Below are 22,973 nucleotides of genomic sequence, written 5' to 3' on the forward strand. Positions count from 1 at the left end.
GCTACCGGAAGAACATTTGCTATAATTCCCAGCTTTTGTATCAGTTCCCCAGAGATTGAAGGCACCGACCAATTTTAAGTGATTAAATGTGTTCCTGGAATTCTCCAGTGTACTCCTGACTCAGATGGAAGGTGTGTGCTCAGGGAAGGGAGGGAATATCTGATGATCTCTATTGTTCAGTGAATGTGGGTGTGGAAGGGTGGGGAGGAAGGAGAGGGACCCATGAATCCCTTATTTCACAGGGCTTGAAAATTTAATATAATGCAAAACCAACCACATGTTGAAGAGCACATTAAGTTATCTGTCAAATCTATTCTTGTTTTCCGATGTGATCATCTCAGGAAACATATTCATCAGCCATGCTCCACTGGAATCTCAGATGTAACATCCTCCTGGACAAAATTCTCAAGGGCAGAGGGTACTGCCTAGGACAGGGCAGATCAAGCATCTTATTCCTCCAGGTTGCTAAGACAGATGCAGGATCATTAAACATATTCAGTGATTGGGGGAAGTGTCTAACTCAGTGCCCAGCATATAAGAATCCAAGAAGTCCCTTCTGAAGTGATTAAAAAAAAATTCATGTGGGACTTCCCTGGTGGTCCAGTGGCTACGACTGTGCTCCCAGTGCAGGGAGCGTTTGATCCCTCATCAGAGAGCTAGATCCCACATGCCTCAGCTAGATCCCACATGCCTCAACTAAAACCCAGTACAACCAAATAAATAAAAATAGATTAAAAAAAAAAAAGCTCCATTAACCAAACTCTGTCCAAGTCCCAAATAATTATTTATATAATATGGGCAATTTAGAAATTGCCTGCATTTCTTTCCTTTCACTTTTTCCCCCAGAAACCCTTTGAAACCTTTTGACAACAGCTTTATTATCTCCATGTAGCTGAGCAGGCAATCAAGGCTCAGAAAATCAAGCAACTGACCAAAAGTCACACAGCAAGGAGGTGGCAGAGCTGGAACTGAAGTTTTGGACTCCAGGGGCTATTTCCCTGCACTCCTTGGCCTCTCCCACTGGCTCCTATGGCTATCTTGACCAGCCCCACATGTGGATGAAACAGGTAGTCATTTAAACAGATTTTTAAAACTTTCTCTATCTCCAGAAATGTCTCCTCCAATGATCTTCCAAGTTTCCTGAAATCTTTGTCCACCTCTCTTCAAGGTTGAATGCCAGCAGGTAACTCTTCACAGAGTTGTCCCATCTGGGTCCTCAAAAGGACCCAGACCTGTCCATGTTGGTAAACATTTGAGTCAAGATTTTCCTTCCAGACTCCCAGTGCTTTCATCTTTAAAACGAATAGTTTGGGTCCATGATCTTCAAAGTCCCCTCCTGCTGGGACCTTCTCTGTCACTCTGATCTACATGGATATGTAAGTAGTTTGGCCACCTCTTCCTTATCCAGTTATAAAATGCTCAGTAGCGGGATAAGAACAGAGGACACTGGCACCTGAAAAAACAAGTATGCCTGAGAGCCCAGGGGCTGGCACAGCTCCAATTCCAATGCCATCAAGCTAATAACACTCACCACCCCTCCCTGTTCCCTCTCTCTCTCCCTTCCCCTCTCCCTCCCTCTCTCCTCTTCCTGCCTGGCCAGGATGGCAAACCACAGTCAGAGAAGCCCTGGGCAAGGCTGGTCTGTGGTATCTCCACTGGTTCTGCCAATGATTCCACCAGCTGTGCTGGTTTGAATTAGAAGGGGAGAAGTAAAACTGTCACTATTTGCAGATGACATTGTACTATGTGTAGAAAACCTTAAAGTCTCCATCAAAAAACTGTTAGAACTAATAAATAAATTCAGTAAATTTTAGCATACAAAATTAATATATAACAATCTGTTGCCTTTCTATACACTAATAACAAACTGTCTGAAAGAGAAATTAAGAAAATAACTCCTTTACACTTGCATCAAAAAGAATAAAATACTCTTAAAAATATAAAACATTGATGAAGGAAATTGAAAATGATACAAAGAAATGAACAGATATCCCATGCTCTTGGGTTGGAAGAATTAGTATTGTCAAAATGTCCATATAACCCAAAGCAATCTACAGATTTAATACAATGCCTATCAAAATATCCATGACACTTTTCACAGAACTAGAACAAATAATACTAATATTTATATAGAGCCATGAAAGACTTTGAATTGCCAAAGAAATCTTGAGAAAAAAAGAACAAAGTTGGAGATATTATGCTACCTGACTTCAAACTATACTACAAAGTTACAGCAATCAAAATATTATGATACTGACACAAAAACAGACATATAGATCAATAGAACAAAATAGAGAACTCAGAAATAACCAATAACAAGGGAGGCAATAATATACAGTGGAGAAAAGACAGTCTCTTCAATAAGTGGTTCTGGGAAAATGGGAGAGCTACATGTAAAAGAAGAAAATCAGAACATTTTCTCACACTATATACCAAAAAAATAAAAACAAACTCTCAGTATGTAAATGTAAGTCCTAAATGTAAGTCCTGAAACCATAAAACTCCTAGAAGAGAACACAGGCAGAACACTTTTTGACATAAATCATAGCAATATTTTTTTAATTAGTCTCCTAAGGCAAACATCAAGGCTGTATATTGTCACCCTGCTTATTTAACTTATATGCAGAGGACATCATGAGAAACGCTGGGATGGAAGAAGCACAAGCTGGAATCAAGATTGCCAGGAGAAATATCAATAACCTCAGATATGCAGATGACACCACCCTTATGGCAGAAAGTGAAGAGGAACTAAAAAGCCTCTTGATGAAAGTGAAAGAGGAGAGTGAAAAAGTTGGCTTAAAGCTCAACATTCAGAAAACGAAGATCATGGCATCTGGTCCCATCACTTCATGGGAAATAGATGGGGAAACAGTGGAAACAGTGTCAGACTTTATTTTTCTGGGCTCCAAAATCACTGCAGATGGTGACTGCAGCCATGAAATTAAAAGATGCTTACTCCTTGGAAGGAAAGTTATGACCAACCTAGATAGCATATTCAAAAGCAGAGACATTACTTTGCCAACAAAGGTCCGTCTAGTCAAGGCTATGGTTTTTCCAGTAGTCATGTATGGGTGTGAGAGTTGGACTGTGAAGAAAGCTGAGCTCTGAAGAATTGATGCTTTTGAACTGTGGTGTTGGAGAAGACTCTTGAGAGCCCCTTGGACTGCAAGGAGATCCAACCAGTCCATTCTAAAGGAGATCAGTCCTGGGTGTTCTTCGGAAGGACTGATGCTAAAGCTGAAACTCCAGTACTTTGGCCACCTCATGCGAAGAGTTGAGTCATTGGAAAAGACTGTGATGCTGGGAGGGATTGGGAGCAGGAGGAGAAGGGGACGACAGAGGATGAGATGGCTGGATGGCATCACCGACTTGATGGACGTGAGTTTGAGTGAACTCCGGGAGTTGGTGATGGACAGGGAGGCCTGGCGTGCTGCGATTCATGGGGTCGCAAAGAGTCCGACACGACTGAGCGACTAAACTGAACTGAACTGAAGGCAAACGCAAAAGGCAATGGCACCCCACTCCAGTACTCTTGCCTGGAAAACCCCATGGACAGAGGAGCCTGGTAGGCTGCAGTCCATGGGGTCGCTAAGACTCGGACACGACTGAATGACTTTACTTTCACTTTTCACTTTCATGCTTTGGAGAAGAAAATAGCAACCCACTCCAGTGTTCTTGCCTGGAGAATCCCAGGGACCGGGGAGCCTGGTGGGCTGCTGTCTATGGGGTCACACAGAGTCGGACAGGACTGAAACGACTTAGCAGCAGCAGCAGAAGCCTAAGGCAAAAGAAACAAAAGCAATAATAAACAAATAAGATCTAATTAAACTTAAAAGCTTTTGTACAACAAAGGAAACCATCAACAAAATGAAAAGACAACCTATTGAATGGGAGAAAATATTTGCAAATTATATGACCAATAAAGGGCTGATATTCAAAACCTATAAATAACTCAATATCAAAAAATCAAACCAGCTAATTTTTTAAATGGGCAGAAGACTTGAATAGACATTTTTTTCAAAGAAGATATACAAATGGCCAACAGACACATGAAAAAATGCTCAACATCATTAATCATCAGAGAAATGCAAATGAAAACCAGAATGAGATAGCACCTCATACCAGTCAAAATGTGTATTATCAAAAAGTCTACAAATAACAAATATTGGCAAGAATGTGGAAGAAGAGGAATTCTCATACACTATTGGTGGGAATGTAAATTGTAAATTAGTGCAGCCACTAATGTATGTAGTACAGCATTTCCTCAAAGAACTAAAAATAGAGCTACTGTATGATTCAGCAATTTCACTTCTGAGTATATATCCAAAGAAAATGAAAACAGTAATTTGAAAAGATATATGCATCTCAATGTTTATTGATATATGCAGGATTATTTACAATAACCAAGATATGAAAGCAACCTAAGTGTCCATCAACATATGAATGGATATATACAACATCTTATATACCATATATATATACTGCATATATATATATACGTATATATGCAATGAAATATTACTAGACATAAAAAATAGTGAAATTCTGCATTTGCAAAAATGTGGACAGACCTAAAGTATATTATGCTTAGTAAGATAAGACAAATACTATATTTGATATATGTTATCACTTATATGTAAAATCTAAAATATAAAATAAATGAACGAATATAACAAAATAGAAACAGACTCACAGATACAGAGAACAAGTCAGTAGTTCCAGTGGGGAGAAGGAGGGGAAGGAGCCAGATAGTGGTATGGGATTAAGAGACATAAACTGCTATGTATAAAATAAATAAGCAACAAGGGTATATTATACAGCACAGAGAATGTAGTCATGATTTCATAATAATTTTAAAAGGATTATAATTTATTAAAATACTGAAACTAATATAGTATTGTAAATCAACTATAATGTTTTTAAACATTTCTAAAGAAAGAAACAAATTATGCTGGTCTGTGATTCTGTCGAATGTATTGGGCTGCTTCTGCATCACCCATAAGAACTACTGAAGAATTGTCCCTGTTGACCCTGTCACCACCACAACCCAACACGTTCAGTGGTTTCCTGCCAACACAGAAAACAAGGGAAAAGAGAGAGAGAGAAAGAGAGAGAGAGACTCCTGATATAGTCATAAAGCATAATAACAGAGAATTATGCCCTTAGATTTTAAAAGTCACTAGATCACAGAACCTGATCCCCAGAAAGAGTGTGTGTGTGTGTGTGTGTGTGACAATTGAAACTACGATAAGTATCTTTTTTGGTGGGGGAGCCATATACTTAACAGATTTTTTATGTATTTAAAAAAAAATTTTTTTAATTGAAGGAAAATTGCTTTACAATGTTGTGTTGGTTTCTGCCATACAACAGTGCAAATCAGCCATAATTATACATATATACTCTCCCTCTTGGGCCCCCTACCCTCCCACATTGCACCTTCTAAGTCATCACAGAGCACCAGGCTGGCTTCCCTGTGTTATATAGCAGCTTCTCACCAGCTATCTAGTTTTCACCTGATGGTGTATATATATATTGATGCTACTTTCTCCATTCATTCCACTCTCTCCTTTCCCAACTGTGTCTACAAGTCCATTCTCGACTTCTGCATCTTCATCCCTTCCCTGCAAATAGGTTCATCAATACCATTTTTCTAGATTCGATATATATGAGTTAATATACAATATTTGTTTTTCTCTTTCTGATTTACTTCACTCTGTATAACAGGCTCTAAGTTCATCCACCTCACTAGAACTGACTCAAATTCAGTCTTTCTATGCCTGACTAATATTCCATTGTATATATGTACTACATCTTCTTTATCCATTTACCTATAGATGGACATCTAGGTTGCTTCCATGTCCTGGCTATTGTAAATAATGCTGCAATGAACTTTGGGGTATGTGTGTCTATTAGAATTGTGGCTTTCTCAGGGTATGTGCCCAATAGTAGAATTACTGGGTCATATGGTAGATTTCATTGGAAAAGACTCTGATGCTGGGAGGGATTGGGGGCAGGAGGAGAAGGGGACGACAGAGGATGAGATGGCTGGATGGCATCACTGACTCGATGGACGTGAGTCTGAGTGAACTCTGGGAGTTAGTGATGGACAGGGAGGCCTGGTGTGCTGCGATTCATGGGTTCGCAAAGAGTCGGACACAACTGAGCGACTGATCTGATCTGATCTGATCTGATGGTAGATTTATTCCTAGCTTTTAAAGGAATATCCATACTGTTCTCCATAATGGCTGTATCAGTTTACATTCCCACCATCTGATAAGCATCTAATTATCAATTGTACTCAGCAAATTATGCCTCTGACTTACATTTGTAACCTAGGGGTTAAATCAAGAATATAGACATTAGAGGCTGTTAGCACGTTAAACATATGTTTATATATTCCAACAAGGTGATTTTTAAATATTTTATTATAATTTTTATTACTAATTATTGACCATTTGCAAGATGCCAGTCACTATCTAAGGATTTTATATGTTACCTCATTTAATCTTTAAAACATTCTATGACATTATCCTGGCAGTATTGACTGCTCCTTTTGCTTGGGAGTTTTCTCACTATCTGATGTTAGTATCAGTGAATAGAAGCTAAGCTAGAGACTTGGGAGAGAATCTCTCACTGAGAGATGGGCAACAACAATGACAACAAAAAAGTCCAGAACCTCAAAGCATTTATAATTTAGAAGGAAAAAATAAGGCAGATGTCCAATCAAATCAAACATTATATGCTGGATGGATCATAAAAATAATATTCAAATGTTAAATGGTTTTCTAGGCAAACTGTCAGGCTCTTCTTTCCTTCATTCCATTCTGGATCCTTATGTGCTCTGAAGTAAATACCTACAAGGCTCCTTACTAAAAACTGTCCCTCTCTTATCCATATGGTCTCCATGGGTGCCATCCCATAAAAATGTGATGTCCTTTCCCTGGCCAGTGTTGATGATTCAGGGCTGGTCGCCTACCAAAGCCTATCCAATGACAGAAGCCATTGCCTAGTGACAGCTGATTGGTTCAGATATAAACCCCGACCCTCAGATTTACCTGAACCCTTCCATGGAAGTTTTGGGACAAGACTGATGTAAAGGACCCAGGCTTTTTGTGGCTGCCCACATGCTAAGGTATAAAAACTGGGACTTTTTGTGGCCTTGTTTCTCATCTTGTTAATCACAGGAAGAGGGTTTCATCCTGTGGAAAGAAACAAAGATGAAATAAGGTATGTGAGGAGTTATTCAAAGGGTCTTGAACCCTGAGTCCAATTGCTCCTGAAGCGCAGATACATGCCAGGTTTTAAATTGCTTATGATACTCAACTAACACAGTAAATTGCTGTTTTCACTTAATCCACTTGGAACTAGTTTTCTAGAACCAAGGGTCCTTATAAGTACATGGTCCTGGTAGGTCTCACGTCTCTGGTTCCAGTTTAAGTCCACCCAGCCAGATTTGGTCACTGCCTGATTCCTGCATTTAGACCTTCCTGGATGTGAGCATTGACCTACCTTTCAACTTGATGTCTTTGTTCTCTCAGTTGGGGCTTCCCCACCCTCATCCCATTCTGCAGAACTCCGTCTTGAATCTCCTGTGAAGACAGGGGAATTGTTCTTTGGACAGGTTCCAAAGAAACTGTGACACCCAGGGGCAGCTGTGGACAGTGCCGAAGCTGTGTCGGATGGCGCCAGAGCTGCTGTGGGAGAATTTGAGGAAGGAGCAAGCGGATCCAGCTACAAGGGCCAGGGAGGTCCACAGGGATTTAGCTAACCCTCCAAGGCTGGTGGGACTCTAATCAGTGGAGAGGACTGGGATTAAGTGGAAGGAAACTTGAAATGAATACTTCAAGCAGAAGGAACAAAATAAGCCAAACTGTTTGTGAGGAAATGGGTAAGTCCAGCTTTAGTGGATCTAAGTAAAAAAGCCTTCCATCCTGATTCCTATATTATTCAGTAGATTTGACTCCAATTGACTTCATCCTTTCAAAAAATTTTTGCAGGGGGAGGGAGACAGTTGATTACAGGCCTGCTGTTTGGAAAAAAAAAAAAAAAGAATACCTTCAGAAAATATGGAAAATTATGAAATCACCTATAATCTTTCTACCTATTCAGATACAATCTCAACTAATATTTGTCTATCTGCTTATTACCTCTTTTTAAAGCATCTAAACATTTATATAAAAGTAGATTTGAGCCATTTATACAGTGTGGCATCCCAGTTTTTTTCACTTTCAATATTTTATGAGCAAAATGTCATTAAATATACACAACATAATTCTACATCATTGTCATTAAAAGGCCTCATGGCATTCTCTGTGTAAGCTTATAGTAATGTCTTAACCAGTTCCCCCTTGGCAGACATTTAAGCTGCTTCCAATCAGGTTGCGAGTATGCATGTGTGTGTCTTTGCTTTTATATAAAAAACCATGATGACAGATCTTTACACATTTGTTTGCTTGTTTTAGTAAGATAAATTTCAACAAGTGGGTTGCTGTGTTAAAGGACTTTCATATTTTCAAGTCCTTTGATATATATTGTCAAATGCCCCTTAGCAATGTGCCAGGTTACATGCCCACCATCACTGTATGAAACAATTTTCCTCACCCTTTACAGACTTTCTAGACTCAGTTTTATTCTTTACTGTCTGTCCAGTAGGTAAAATCCAGATTACCATGGTTATACAATTTCAGTTCAGTTCAGTTCAGTTGCTCAGTTGTGTCCGACTCTTTGAGACCCTATGAACTGCAGCACGCCAGGCCTCCCTGTCTATCACCAACTCCCGGAGTTTACCCAAACTCATGTCCATTGAGTCGGTGATGCCATCCAACCATCTCATCCTCTGTTGACCCCTTCTCCTCCTGTCCTCAACCTTTCCCAGCATCAGGATCTTTTCAAATGAGTCAGTTCTTCACATCAGGTGGCCAAAGTATTGGAGTTCAGCTTCAACAACAGTCCTTCCAATTAACACCCAGGACTGATCTCCTTTAGGATGGACTGGTTGGATTTCCTTGCAGTCCAAGGGACTCTCAAGAGTCTTCTCCAACACCACAGTTCAAAAGCATCAATTCTTCAATGCTCAGCTTTCTTTATAGTCCAATTCTCACATCTATATATGACTACTGAAAAAACCACAGCCTTGACTAGACGGACCTTTGTTGACAAAGTAACATCTCTGCTTTTTAATATACTGTCTAGGTTGGTCATAACTTTCCTTCCAAAGAGTAAGCGTCTTTTAATTTCATGGCTGCAATCACCATCTGCAGTGATTTTGGAGCCCAGAAAAATAAAGTCAGCCACTGTTTCCACTGTTTCCCCATCTATTTCCCATGAAGTGATGGGATGCCATGATCTTAGTTTTTCTGAATGTTGAGCTTTAAGCCAACTTTTTCACTCTTCTCTTTCAATTTCATCAAGAGGCTTTTTAGTTCTTCTTCATTTTCTGCCATAAGGGTAGTGTCATCTGCATATCTGAGGTTATTGATATTTCTCCTGGCAATCTTGATTCCAGCCTATGCTTCTTCCAGCCCAGCATTTCTCATGATGTCCTCTGCATATAAGTTAAATAAGCAGGGTGACAATACACTGCCTTGACGTGCTCCTTTTCCTATTTGGAACCAGCCTATTGTTCCATGTCCAGTTCTAATTTTTGCTTCCTAACCTGCATATAGGTTTCTCAAGAGGCAGGTCAAGTGGTCTGGTATTCCCATCTCTTTCAGAATTTTCCACAGTCTGTTGTGATCCACACAGTCAAAGGCTTTGGCATAGTCAATAAAGCAGAAACAGATGTTTTTCTGGAAATATCTTGCTTTTTCAATGATCCAGTGGATGTTGGCAATGTGATCTCTGGTTCTTCTGCCTTTTCTAAAACCAGCTTGAACATCTGGAAGTTCATGGTTCACATACTGCTGAAGCCTGGCTTGGAGAATTTTGAGCATTACTTTACTAAAGTGTGAGATGAGTACAGTTGTACGGTAGTTTGAGCATTCTTTGGCATTGCCTTTCTTTGGGATTGGAATGAAAACTGACCTTTTCCAGTCCTGTGGCCACTGCTGAGTTTTCCAGGTTTGCTGACATACTGAGTGCAGCACTTTCACAGCATCATCTTTTAGGACTTGAAATTAGCTCAACTGAAATTCCATCACCTCCCCTAGCTTAGTTCGTAGTGATGCTTCCTAAGGCCCACTTGACTTCACATTCCAGGATATCTGGCTCTAGGTGAGTGATCACACCTTTGTGATTATCTGGGTTGTGAAGATCTTTTTTGTATAGTTCTTCTGTGTATTCTTGCCACCTCTTCTTAATATCTTCTGCTTCTGTTAGGTCCATACCATTTCTGTCCTTTATCGAGCCCATCTTTGCATGAAATGTTCCTTTGGTATCTCTAATTTTCTTTAAGAGATCTCTAGTCTTTCCCATTCTATTGTTTTCCTCTATTTCTTTGCATTGATCGCTGCAGAAGGCTTTCTTATCTCTCCTTGCTATTCTTTGGGACTCTGCATTCAGATGCTTATATCTTTCCTTTTCTCCTTTGCTTTTCCCTTCTCTTCTTTTCACAGCTATTTGTAAGGCCTCCTCAGACAGCCATTTTGCCTTTTTGCATTTGTTTTTCTTGGGGATGGTCTTGCTCCCTGTCTCCTGTACAGTGTCATGAACCTCCACCCATAGTTCATCAGGCACTCTGTCTATAAGATCTAGTCCCTTAAATCTATTTCTCACTTCCACTGTATACAATTTACATGTCCTTTATTAATATACAAATTTTATATGATTATTGATCACTCATGTATTTTATTTATGATTTATACATTCATATCATTTTCACATTTTTATAATGAATGTTACTCACCTTTTTGTGATTGATCAAAAGAATTTTTTAAATATCTAATGTTAATTACCTATTATTTAAACAAGTTGAATGTATGTTCTAAATATATCTTTTGTGATTTAACTTGATAATGTGAGAGGTTTTGCCACATAAGTTTTACATTTTTATTTATAGTCATATTCTTTCTTTTATGGTTTCTGATATTAATGCCATTGCTAAAAAGAATTTCCCTAACCCTAAGAAGCTGAAACTATGCACCTATGCTTTCTTTTAGTATTTTCATGATTTAGATGCTTGCATTCAATCTCTATTTGTGTGGAATTTATATTTATAAATATATATATATTATATTGTAAGGTGAGAAGTAAGGCTCTAACTTTATTTTTTTCCAAATATCCAAAACTGACACCATTTTTGTCAATTTTATCACATATTAATGTCACCTTTATCATATATTAATTTTCATGCATAGTTGATCTTGTTTCAGATGATCTATGCTCTTCCAGTGATCTGCGAGCCTACCCTCTGCCAGTCTCATTATCCAGCATTTGAATCTAGTAGGGCAATTCCCTGGAGAAGGCAATGGCAACCCCCCCCCCCAGTACTCTTGCCTGGAAAATCCCATGGACGGAGGAGCCTGGTAGGCTGCAGTCCATGGGGTCACTGGGAGTTGGACATGACTGAGCGACTTCACTTTCACTTTTCACTTTCATGCATTGGAGAAGGAAATGGCAACCCACTCCAGTGTTCTTGCCTGGAGAATCCCAGGGACGGGGGAGCCTGGTGGGCTGCCGTCTATGGGGTCACACCGAGTCGGACACGACTGAGGCGACTTAGCAGCATCAGCAGCAGCAGCAGCAGGGCAATTCCCTCCATGTAGCCTTCCTTTTTTGAAAAAAAAAAAAAAAAAGGCTATTCTTAAGCATTTATTCTTCCAGAAGTACTTTGGAATCATTTTGTTAAGTTCCTTCCAAATCCCATTGATATTTTGGATGGAATTGCCTTAAATTAATAGATTAAACTGTGGGACATTGACATCTTTACAAGACTTCCAGAAGGATAATAAATCTTTCTGTTTGTTCAAGACCTCTTTCATTCTCCATACTAAAATTGTGTCATTTTTTCCATTTAGGTCCTGTACATTTCTTGTTAAAGTTATTCCTGGGTGTTACATATTTATTTGCTATTGTGAGTTAAATCTCTTTGGCGTAATACTTTATAGAAAGTTCATGCTGGTATATAGCAAGCCATTGAGAAATACGTATGTATAGATGGAGGTGGAGGTAACAGGTAGAGACTGAGATAGACATTGTTGAACCTGTCTGGTGCAGCAGGAGCTATGGAAGAACTCCTGAGAAAGAGGATGAGAGAGAAATGTCCTGACTTCTCTGTTTCATCCCAACACTTTTCTAAAAGTTTCTTGAGGGGTTTCTTGTTCATCTTGGCTGTCCTCAGCACCTACTGGATGCTAAAAGAATGAAGTGAAGTGAGGTGAAGTGAAGTTGAACCTACTTAAATACAAATGATTGACATGCTGACTCTCTGGAGCCCTGCCACACTTTGACATCCCTCCCTGGTGATGGTTCCCTGTTTCATGTCTTCTCCCTTTGCTTAGTTCAGCATTGTTGATGGCAGAGTCTATGTTTTTTCCATGTTTGTGTTCCCCACATGATCTAACCCAGCCTGGCACAAAGCTCAACCAATGCTCATGTACTCCATGAAGGAGCAGATGTCCTCATCTATAAAGTGGGAGTCTTGAACATCTGCCCTTTGAACACCCTGTGTGATAGAGTGATTCCTCTTGGTCTCCTAGCTTTGGGGAGGTGAGAAGTGGATTTTCCTTCCTTCTGTGCTGCCTGCATGTGTCTGTTCTCCTCCTGATGAGTCATCTGGAGCCAGACACCATCGCTCTCAGACAGAACATGTCAGGTACTTGCTCAGGAGCAGCGGGGCCATAAATCTATGCTGTGTCCCTGTGGTTACTTAGGGAACCCTGGGGCCCAGCCAGAAAGAGGGGCACTGCAGACAGAGAAGGCTCTGGCCAGTGTCCCAGCCTCCCGGCGACAGCCCAGCCAGCACTTCCCTCTCTCTAGTTTGGAACCAAGGTCCTGTCCCCTGTAGAGGGCAAAGGTGGCCTCCAGCCAAGAGGTTCTGAAATGCACCAAGATCCTCCTACCAGACATTCAGAGAGACAGAAGGGATCAGTTAGCAAAATGACTGTGACAGGAACCAGGGCAGCTGGAATCTGGTTCTGTACTTCATTCCTTCACCATTACACAGGCAAGCATAGGCAGATCCCCCTTCTACTCTCTGCGGGTGTGAAGAGTAAATGAAACATTATATTAAACTGCTTGGCTTAAGTCCTGATCACAGCAAACAATTAACAGAGGCAGTTGTAAATGTCATTATTATTATTTGTACTGAGAGCAGCAATAATAACTTGTTCTCACTATAATCTCCAAAGTATTTATCCCACTTTAAAGACGAGGAAACTGAGCCCAGAGAGATAAAGTGACTTGCTCAAAGTGCTTCTACTGAGAATCAAAGTCACTGGTTAATAGCCAGCTAGTTACTATAATGCACAGGGATTATTCTACTAAGTCCTAGGGGAAGGAGAGACACTATCATTCAGCTCCATTCAGCTCCAGAGCCAGACAGGTGCCCTCACTGTCGTTGCATGATGGCTGGAATACTTCCAGAACTTACTCTAAATGCTTTGTAGTCTAATTCTCAAATCCCATGAACAAGGAGTCCCTGGGCTCTCATTGGCTCCGATTGGGTCAGAGTGTCCACTTCTAGAGCTGGAAGGGAAGGTCAGCCTAAGCCCAGCAGACAGTAGTGGGCACAAAGGGATGTGGAATGGAGGCTAAGGGCCCAAGCAGGATGTGTGTGTTTATGTGTGGTCTTAAAACATTTGCCAAAATGTTTACAGAGATGCTTTCTCTGGGTAGTGGAATAAGAAGTTGATTTCTCTTTTGTTTTCTATCTTTTCCAGAGGTTTACCATAAGCACATAGTTTGATAATTTTTTAAAAGCTGTTTTCATTTAGTGGTTAAATAATGCAAATAATATACAGTTATATTAGATATGTTGAATTTTAAGAGTTTGGGGCTGGATATTTGAAGCCTCAGTCCCAGTTCTGGCTCTGAATGACCATGGTCATGTCACTTGTCTGGCCTCAATTCCACTATCGTAAATGAGAGAAGGGTCACACAACCTTTGCAGTCTCTTCCAGTTATGATTCTCTCCCCTTCTGTGTACATACAGCAAGTGAAAAGGTGCAGATCAGCTGGGTCCTAGGAGATCTGCCTGAATGTGAAGAGACTCTTGAACAACACAGCTTTGAACTCTATGGATACTCTTACACAGATTTGTTTTCAGTGAATATGTACTATGTAACATAACTACACAATCCCCAATTGATCTGTGGATACAGAAGACCAAGGCTGACTGCAAACCCTTCTGTCTTGACCCCTAAGCTCCTTCTCAGCCCCTCTCCCCACCCGCGTTGTTCTAGAGTCAACTGCTACTTTCTCTAGTTGCCGCAAGCAGGGGCTACTCTTCCTTGTGGTTCATGGGCTTCTCACTGCAGTGGCTTCTCTTGTTGCAGAGAATGAGCTCTAGGGTAAGTGGGCGTCAGCAGTTGTGGCACACGGGCTTCGTTGCTCCCAGGCCTGTGGACATCTACCCAGTGTCCCCTGCATTGGCAGATTCTTAACCACTGGATCACCAGGGAAATTCAGTTTTTTGTTTGTTTGTTTGTAATTTTTTTTTTAACTGAAGTAGACTTACTGCATTGTGTTAGTTTCATGTATACAGCAAAGTCATTCAGTTATTCAACTGTATATGTATATATATATTCTTTTTCTGTAATTATTGCTTAATAGAAATTCAGAATAATAGAAATTCTATTATTCAGAAATTCAGTTCTGAATAAAAAATGGGCACATTTATGTAGTTGAGAGAGTTTCTTCAGGAGTTGAACATGCTCCCAGAGCTCCTAAAAGAGTGCCCTCCTCAGTGGAGACCAGTTAGCTGACTCCAGCCCTGAGAAATCTCTCCCTCCCTAAGAGAGAAGAATTAGCATTACTGGCTGGGCCTACTATGTGTCCAGCCTAATACAAAGTATGTTATAGACATCATCTAATTTAAACTCATAATGTTGTTACCATCATATATTCGACAAGCAACTAAAGTCTCCTGCACCATTATTGAATGCTTGCCTTCCCATGAAGATCCTTGGGAGGAAGAAATGCTCTTTGTTCATCTTCATATGTCCCTCAGACCCTAACACAGGGCTTGATAAACACTTGCTAATCATTAGAAACCTCCTATCACTGCTTTTTGGGCTCCATAGAGGATTATTCCTAATATCAAAGGTTTGACCAGCTCTTAGGTTAAGAGAATGATGATCAGATTAAAGGGGAGGATAAGGAACAACAGATTAGGTGATTATCCACTGTTGACAGGAAGCTGTCACTTTAAAGAGTTGTCCTGCTATGCACAGGGCATTCAGGAAATAGGACATTGGATAGGTAGACTTTGATCAGAAGCAGGTTAGAAAGGTCAGGATTAGGGGTGTCTGGAAGCAATCTGAGAGCACTGGGAATTTTATTTTTATTGAAATACAGTGGCTGTACAATATTATGTTAGTTTCAGGTATGCTCCATAATGATTTGTCATTTACATACATTATGAAATGATCACCACAATAAGGCTAGCAACCATCTGTCCCCAAACAGAGCCATTACTACAGTACTGACCATATTCCTTATGTTGGATATTACATCCCTGTGACTTGTTTATTTTATCACTGGAGATCTGTACCTCTTCATCCCTTTCTCCTATTTTGTCTACCCTGTCATCTCTCTTCATTCTGTTTCTTCTCTATACCTATTAGTCTGTTTTCCTTTTGTTTTGTTTGTTTTTTAGATTCCACATATAAATGAGATCATGCAGTGTCTTTTTCTATCTGATTTATTTCACTGAGCATAATATACTCTAGATCCATCCATGTTGTTACAAATGACAAGATTTCCTTTTCTTATCAGATGAATAATTTTCCACTGGGTGTGTGTTTGTGTGTATACATATATCACATCTTTATCCATTCTATCTATGGGCACTTAAGTTGCTTCTGTATCTTGGCTATTGTAAATAATGCTGCAGTGAACATTGGAGTGCATATATCTTTTCTAATTAGCACTTTTGTTTTCTTTGGGTAAATACCCAGAAGTGCAATTGCTGGATTATATGGCAATTCTATTTTTAATTTTTTATGAAGATCCATACTGTTTTCCATGGTGGCTGCACCAATTCACATTTCTACCAATAGCGCAAGAGGGTTCCCTTTTCTCTACATCCTTGCCAATACTTATTTGTTGTCTTTTTTATGGAAAACAAAAGCAAAAATAAACACATGGGACTATATCAAACTAAAAGCTTTTTGCACAGCAAAGAAGACTATCAGTAAAATAAAAAGGCAGCCTACTGAATAGGAAAATATATTGGCAAACAGTCTATCCAGTAAGAGATTAATATCCAAAATATACAAAGAACTAACACAACTCAATATCAAGAAAATAAACAACCCAATTTAAAAATGGGCAGAGGACCTAAATAGATATTCTTCCAAAGAAGACATACAAATGGCCAACAGACACATGAAAAGATGTTCAGGATCACTAATCATCAGAGAAATATGCAAATCAAAACCACAGTGAGATATCACCTCACACCTGTCAGAGAGCATTGGGATCTTGGACAAGGGTTAGAGTTGAAAGGAAGGGAAGATTGCAGGAGGAGAGTGGATTTCCAACACAAAATTCACTGGAAAAATAGAAAGAGTAAAGAAAGACAGACAATCAAACAAATCAAACTTCCTTCTACACAATTTTGCCTATAAGAAGCTCTGGTTTTAGGGATGGGATTAGATGTTGGGATCAAAAAAGTGGGTCAAAAACAAGAACAAAAAAAAATGTCTAGAGAAAGTCCATTGAAGGACAAAAGTTTCACAAATTTTCCCTTATTTTGTGTTTCAGTTAAGTCTGAAATCAACCTGCCCTTTTCATCCACTCATTCATTCCATTACTCACCTAATAAATATTTATTGAGCACATAGAATCCATCAGACTGTGTACTGGCTCCTCAGATGAGCAAAAAGAAACAATGTGCCTGCTCTCATTGAGTCTGAAATCTAGAGAGAGAGGCAGATATTGATCCAATAATCACATGAAGGTGTGAGTATAAAACACAAACCAGGTGGAATGCCATGAAGGAGAGAGATGTGGTTTTCTGAGAGCAGAGAAAAAAGGTACCTCACCTAAACTGGGGTGGGGAGGGGAAAGACAATCTTCCCGGAGGAATTGACCCCTGACTTGAGATGTGAAGAACCATGGGCCCCTGGCAAGGAATAAACCACAGCAAGTGGAGTCATTTTTAATGGGTCTAGCCAAAGCAAAACTAGTAGTACTGGTATGCAGACAATCTAAGGTTAAGACCTACACCTTCCAAGAACCCACCTATGAGACATTCAGCAAAGTCATTTGTACTTTCTGGGCCTCCATTTGATGATCTGTAAAATGGGAATGATGGACTAAAATGACATTTCTCAAAATGTGGTCTGCTGATCTTCTGCAGCAGAAGACACATGAAAAACGGGTTACTTGTGAAAAATATAAATTCCTGGACCTCACTTCATACCTACTGGATCAAAGTATCTTGGGCTACAATTCTTGTACCTCCTCATATCTAGAAAAGAACTAAAATTCTTCATGCTGATGTCTGCTCCTTGTGACTAACAGAAACCTTTTGCAAAAAAATATGTGCTTGATTGTATGTACTCCCCCTTCACCAAAATCATATATGTACTGACCTTCCCTTCTACCTCTTTGGAGCTATTTCTCAGAGCTGTCTGAAATGCTGTCTTCCTAAATAAAATTTAACTCACAACTCAAAAAAAAAAAAATTACATATATATATATATATATATATATATATATATATATATATATATATTGCTAGGTCCCAAGATCTGCATTTTAAGGCTACTCTAGGTGGCTCTTATGCTCAATAAAGTTTGAGCATCTGGGTAGGCAAACTTTTACCTGCTAAGTGGCTCTTTATTTCTTTCTAAATTCCCAGGTTCCCAATGGAGCAGCACCAAGAAGAGGTAAAGTGGGCAATCCTCCAGACTGAGAGAAGGAACCTTCTAAAGTTTTCAGGTGACAACAGAAGATCTGAGCTTTTATACCTGGAGTTGGTCCAGTTGTTTTAGGGACAAGTTCCCCAGACTGACTTGAGAGAAAACAGCTCTAGACTGATTTTTTTTTTTTTAAGTTTATGAGTGTTTTGTTAATATTTATTTTTGTTTATTTATTTATTTGGCTCTGCTGGATCTTATTTGCAGCACATGAGACCTTTGATCTTTGTTGCAGTGTATGGTATCTTTAGATGAGGCATGTGGGATCTAGTTCCCTGACCATGGATAGAACCAGGGCCCCCTGCAATGGGAATGCAAAATTTTAGCCACAGGACCACCAGGGAAGTCCCTGAATTTTTTTTTTTTTTTTCTTTTTTACCTTCCACTCCACTCCTGGGATTCACTTGAAAATATATATTTACTGAAGTCTGTTCCCTGCCCTTTTCCTCCCTTCTTCTTTCCCTTCTCATGACTCTGGTTCTCTGCAGTTTTGGGAGCCAGTGGAATTTCACATAGGTCTCCCCTTCCTTTCCTGCCTTTCTAGGGCATGATTGGTCACCTCTGATGTGAGCTGCCCTGCCGGCTGGGCCAAGCTGTTTCCCTTTCCCTCTGCACAGCAAGCTCATAGAACCCACCACCCACATACCCCACCCCACCCCTAAGGCACCAACACCCATACTGGTGGTCTCCAACCTCATTTTGAGTCTCTGTGTGAAGAAATATTTCCAGCAGGTCCTGAGCTCTCTAGGTGTAGTAGAGCCAGTCTCACAAGTTGCCTTTCAAAAGCCAGGTATATTATTTCCACCTACTGGCCAAAATACTTGTATTAAAATGAAATAGTGCATATAAAGCACATAACTCCAGCCTAGCACACAGAAAACTCTCAACAAATGTTAGTGTCTTTTATATTTATGTTATTTTTCCAGCCACTGTTTGTTTAGGGGTATTTATAAGGGAAGAAAAAAGAAATCAGCTATATCAACTGGCAAGTAAGAGGTTGAAAGTATCAGAGAGAGATCAACTAGGAAGATCTGTACCTACGTGTTCCAGATACTGAGAATCCTGTTGTATGTTTTTAAGATATACAGAACATCAACAATAACTAGCTGAGTGCTTTCTATGACCAGGCAAAGTTTCATTTAATCCTCATAGGAATTATTAAAATCCACATTTTACAAATAAACAGAAGCTTAACTAAACAAAGTCCCAAAGTGACAAAGCTAGGAAATGGCAGCAACTTGAATTTAATCCGATGTTTAATAAGCTACTTCCTTAGGTCTAAATGATATCTCTCATGCTGTCTTAGGAGGCTATATCTGCTCTCTCTGTCTCTCTCTCTGAGATAGACAGACAACAGTTGATTTCCATCATAAGATTAATAACTTTTGCAGTCCTTAAAGGCAATTTTTAAATCAGGTCCCCTACGCTTCTTCTTGGAAGAAGTAAGGCTCAAGCCTGATACAAGCTCTTGCCCTCACTTGAGGTTCCCAGGGAGGGGTTAGCAGGAAAGAAGCAGTCCTCAGATCTCACCCAGAGAAGGACCCACATTGTGTGGTAGCACACAGATCAGAACAAATTCTGTCTCTCTGACCAAGGTCTCTGACCTGCTGAGATACCCAGAAATTCCTGTCACTTTATCTGTGAGGTCAGCCTACAGTCAAACTCAGGTTATCTGAGAGGTGAAAAGTGCCACCTTTAAGTCAAACCATATCTGTTCTAATCCCATCTCTGAATAATCTTGAGCAAATTAATAAATCACTCTTATCCTCAGTTTCCTCACCTGTGAATTAGAGCCAATAGTGTCTTCTACAAAAGTGTTGTATGCAGGGTTAAATAAGATGATGCCTGTGAATTAGCCTGACACAGGCTTGATGCATAACTATACTCATAGTTAATTAACATAGGGCTATTGGAAGAGGGCAATGCTTATGTCTAAACGGATAGTACTCTAAAGAATTAGGGAAATATTTGGAAGCTTTTCCAAGAACTTGTAATTCACACCATGCCCTAACTGCTCTGTGCTATGTGCTCAGTCACTTAGTCATGTCCAGCTCTTCGCGACCCTATGGACTGTAGCCTGACAGGCTCCTCTGTCCATGGGGATTCTCCAGGCAATAATACTGGAGTGGGTTGCCATGCCATCCTCCAGGGGATCTTCCCAACCCAGGGGTCAAACCCAGGTCTTCCGCATTGCAGGTGGATTCTTTACTACTGTCTGAGCCGCCAGGGAACCCCCTATCTAGAAGTTTCTACAAAATCTTCCACATACCCTATCCCCGAGCACTTACCAGGGCAGTCCCACAAAAGGCAGAAAACCAATGCTCCTCCTCCTTCTCCCTTCATCTTTTCATGACTCCCAAGGCAACCTTCCAAATCTGTGGGTCTGGCGTCCAGTAAACAGTAAAGAAACGCTGGGCATTTCCTGTCCCAGCGTTCCTCAGGACACGATCGAGATGGGCAAAGCCAACTGCTTCTTTCTCACAGGCCTCCCTCCTCCACCATGTCCACGGGGCCTGACGTGATCTCACACACATTTCCCAAACATGTCCACCCCGATCCCTGGGTCCTGCCCAGTCACCTCTGCCAAAGAAGCCAGAGATCACTCTATGACATCACTTCCTTGCCTTGCTCCCTAGGGGCCCGGTCTGTCTACTCCAAAGCTTGGCTCTAACACTTTGTCCAGATACAATTTTTAGATGCCCCCAAGGAAAAAGGTTCCCACCACTTCTTTTAGACCTTTCTGAACTTGGTGGTCACCACAAGTGAAAATCCCCCAAAAGAGGTTTGATGGTTTGGTTCAAAGAACCCAAAAGAGGAAGAAGAGGAAGTCAGAGAAACACGAGACCTATGTCAAATATTTATGTGTTTCCTTATTTAACTCACATTACTGTTCAATGTCAGGCACAATTCTCTCTACATCCTCAGATGCACATTCCCATTATCCATCTTACACTGTGAACTCCAGGAGGACAAAGAAGGCTAGTGTCCATTTACTTTATTCTATGCAATTTCTCCTCCACAATCAATGGTAAAACACTGAATTCGTTCTGTTGCTCAAGAGTAGTAGAGGTTACACCAAGATAAAGTTAGAAGGAGCAAACAAAAATAAGAAGCAACAGGGTGGCGATCAATTGATCAAGGGGCCCTGCCAAGAATTTGTCACTGAAGGAGCCCCTACTAGGGATTCAGAAAAAGTGTGGAGTAAAGCAACGTGTCCACTGCTTTCAGTAGATTCTCAATAAGGTCTAGAACCCAAAAAGATAAAGAACAACTGGGAAGGGATATCACTTTTTCTTTTGAAATTTGGACAGAGGGCAAGGAATAAGATTAATACATATAAAATTGTGGGTGTGCTAAGTGGCCTCAGTCATGTCCAACTCTGTAGGACCCTATGGACTGCAGCCTGCCAGGCTCTTCTGCCCATGTGATTCTCCAGGCAAGAATACTGGAGTGAGTTGCTGTGCCCTCTTCCAGCAGATCTTCCTGACCCAAGGATCGAACCTGTGTTTCTTACGTCTCCTGCACTGGCAGGAGAATTCTTTATTACTAGCACCACTGGGAAGCTCGATATTACAGAGGACATCAATATAATAGTAGTGCTGTTTTTGGATGAGTGTTTTTTATGAGCCAAGTCCCAGGCTAAATCATTACAGACTAGAGTTGCTTTACTTCTTGCAACCACCTATGTTGCTGTGCATTATCTCAAGAAATAGAAAGCATTATTCCCAAGTCTCAAATGAAAAAACTAAGGCTGAAAGAGTTTATGTAGCTTCCCCAAGGTCACACATCTTGTCAACCAAAGCTAGGATTCAAACTCTGAGTCCATGCCAAGCTGCAGGAATTGATGACCTCAGTGGCATAAAAAGCCCTGGGGGAGGAGTCAAACCATCAGGCTATGGAGCCTGGTTCTGCCCTAGGTAAATCCCTCTCCCTTTCTGGACTTTTGTATCCCTGCATGTAAAATAAGAGAGTGAGATTAAATAAACAAACATTTGATGCAACAGTGTTTACAAAGTATGCAACAGTGTTTACAAAGTATGCGACAGATATTTTCTGTAATGGGTCAGAGAGCAGATATTTTAGGTTTTGCAAGACAGCCGGTCTCTGTTACAGCTCCATAACTCTGTCATGGTACCGTGAAAGCACCCAGAGACATACCCAAGTGAACAGGCATGGCTGTGTTCCATAAAACTTTATGTACAAAAATAGGTACAAGGCTAGATTTGGTCCATGGGATTATACTTTGCTGCCCCTGGGCCAGATGATCCGTAGGGTCCTTCTGAGTCTGACATTTCAGAAGTCTGGGTCCTGATTGTAGCAGTGGAGCCCAAAGAGACCAATGCCTTGAAAAGTCAGCTGTACAGAGCTTGTTGCCATAACTTTTGTTTTGTCATGTTTGACAATGTCAACAAGTGTGGTTAGAAAGTAAATCCTGGGGATTCCTGGTGGTTCAGTGCTGAAGAATCCGCCTGCCAATGCAGGAAACACGAGTTCGATCCCTGGTCTGGGAAGATCCCACATGCCATGGAACAGCTAAGCCTGTGTGCTCCAGCTATTGAGCCTGTTCTCTAGAGCCCAGGAACCGCAACTACTGAACCCACGCCTCCTAGAGCCTGTGCTCTGCAACAAGAGAAGCCACCACAATGAGAAACCTTCACACTGGAACTAGAGAGTAGCTCTCGCTTGCCGCAACTAGAGAAAAGCCCCCGCAGCAATGAAGACCCAGCACAGCCAAAAATAAATAAATGAAATTATATAGACACACACCCACATTAAAAAAGAAAGAAAGCAAACCCATTGCTCAGGGGAAAAAAAAAAGAAGTAAATCCTGGCAGTGGCAACACAAAGCAGCTCAGACGAGCTTTAGCTCCAGCAAAATCTCCATTGACACCTGATGTGGACAACTATTAATACATCTGTCTTGTGAAGAGCACGGTGCAAACACAGCTG

At 40.6% G+C, this 22,973-nt stretch overlaps 1 long non-coding RNA gene across 1 annotated transcript; it reads right to left on the minus strand.

Annotated features, from left to right (window-relative positions):
* Positions 1-1,955: 1,955 nt before the first annotated feature.
* Positions 1,956-21,032, minus strand: LOC109562262 (uncharacterized). Its single transcript, XR_002181157.2, has 4 exons — positions 20,312-21,032; positions 7,510-7,589; positions 7,056-7,199; positions 1,956-3,778 (listed from the first exon to the last, which is right to left on the minus strand). It is a non-coding gene; the product is annotated as an uncharacterized lncRNA (long non-coding RNA).
* Between the last annotated feature and the right edge of the window lie 1,941 nt (positions 21,033-22,973).

Source organism: Bos indicus, chromosome 7 (assembly GCF_029378745.1).
Source record: "Bos indicus isolate NIAB-ARS_2022 breed Sahiwal x Tharparkar chromosome 7, NIAB-ARS_B.indTharparkar_mat_pri_1.0, whole genome shotgun sequence".
Taxonomy (NCBI): Eukaryota; Metazoa; Chordata; class Mammalia; order Artiodactyla; family Bovidae; genus Bos; species Bos indicus.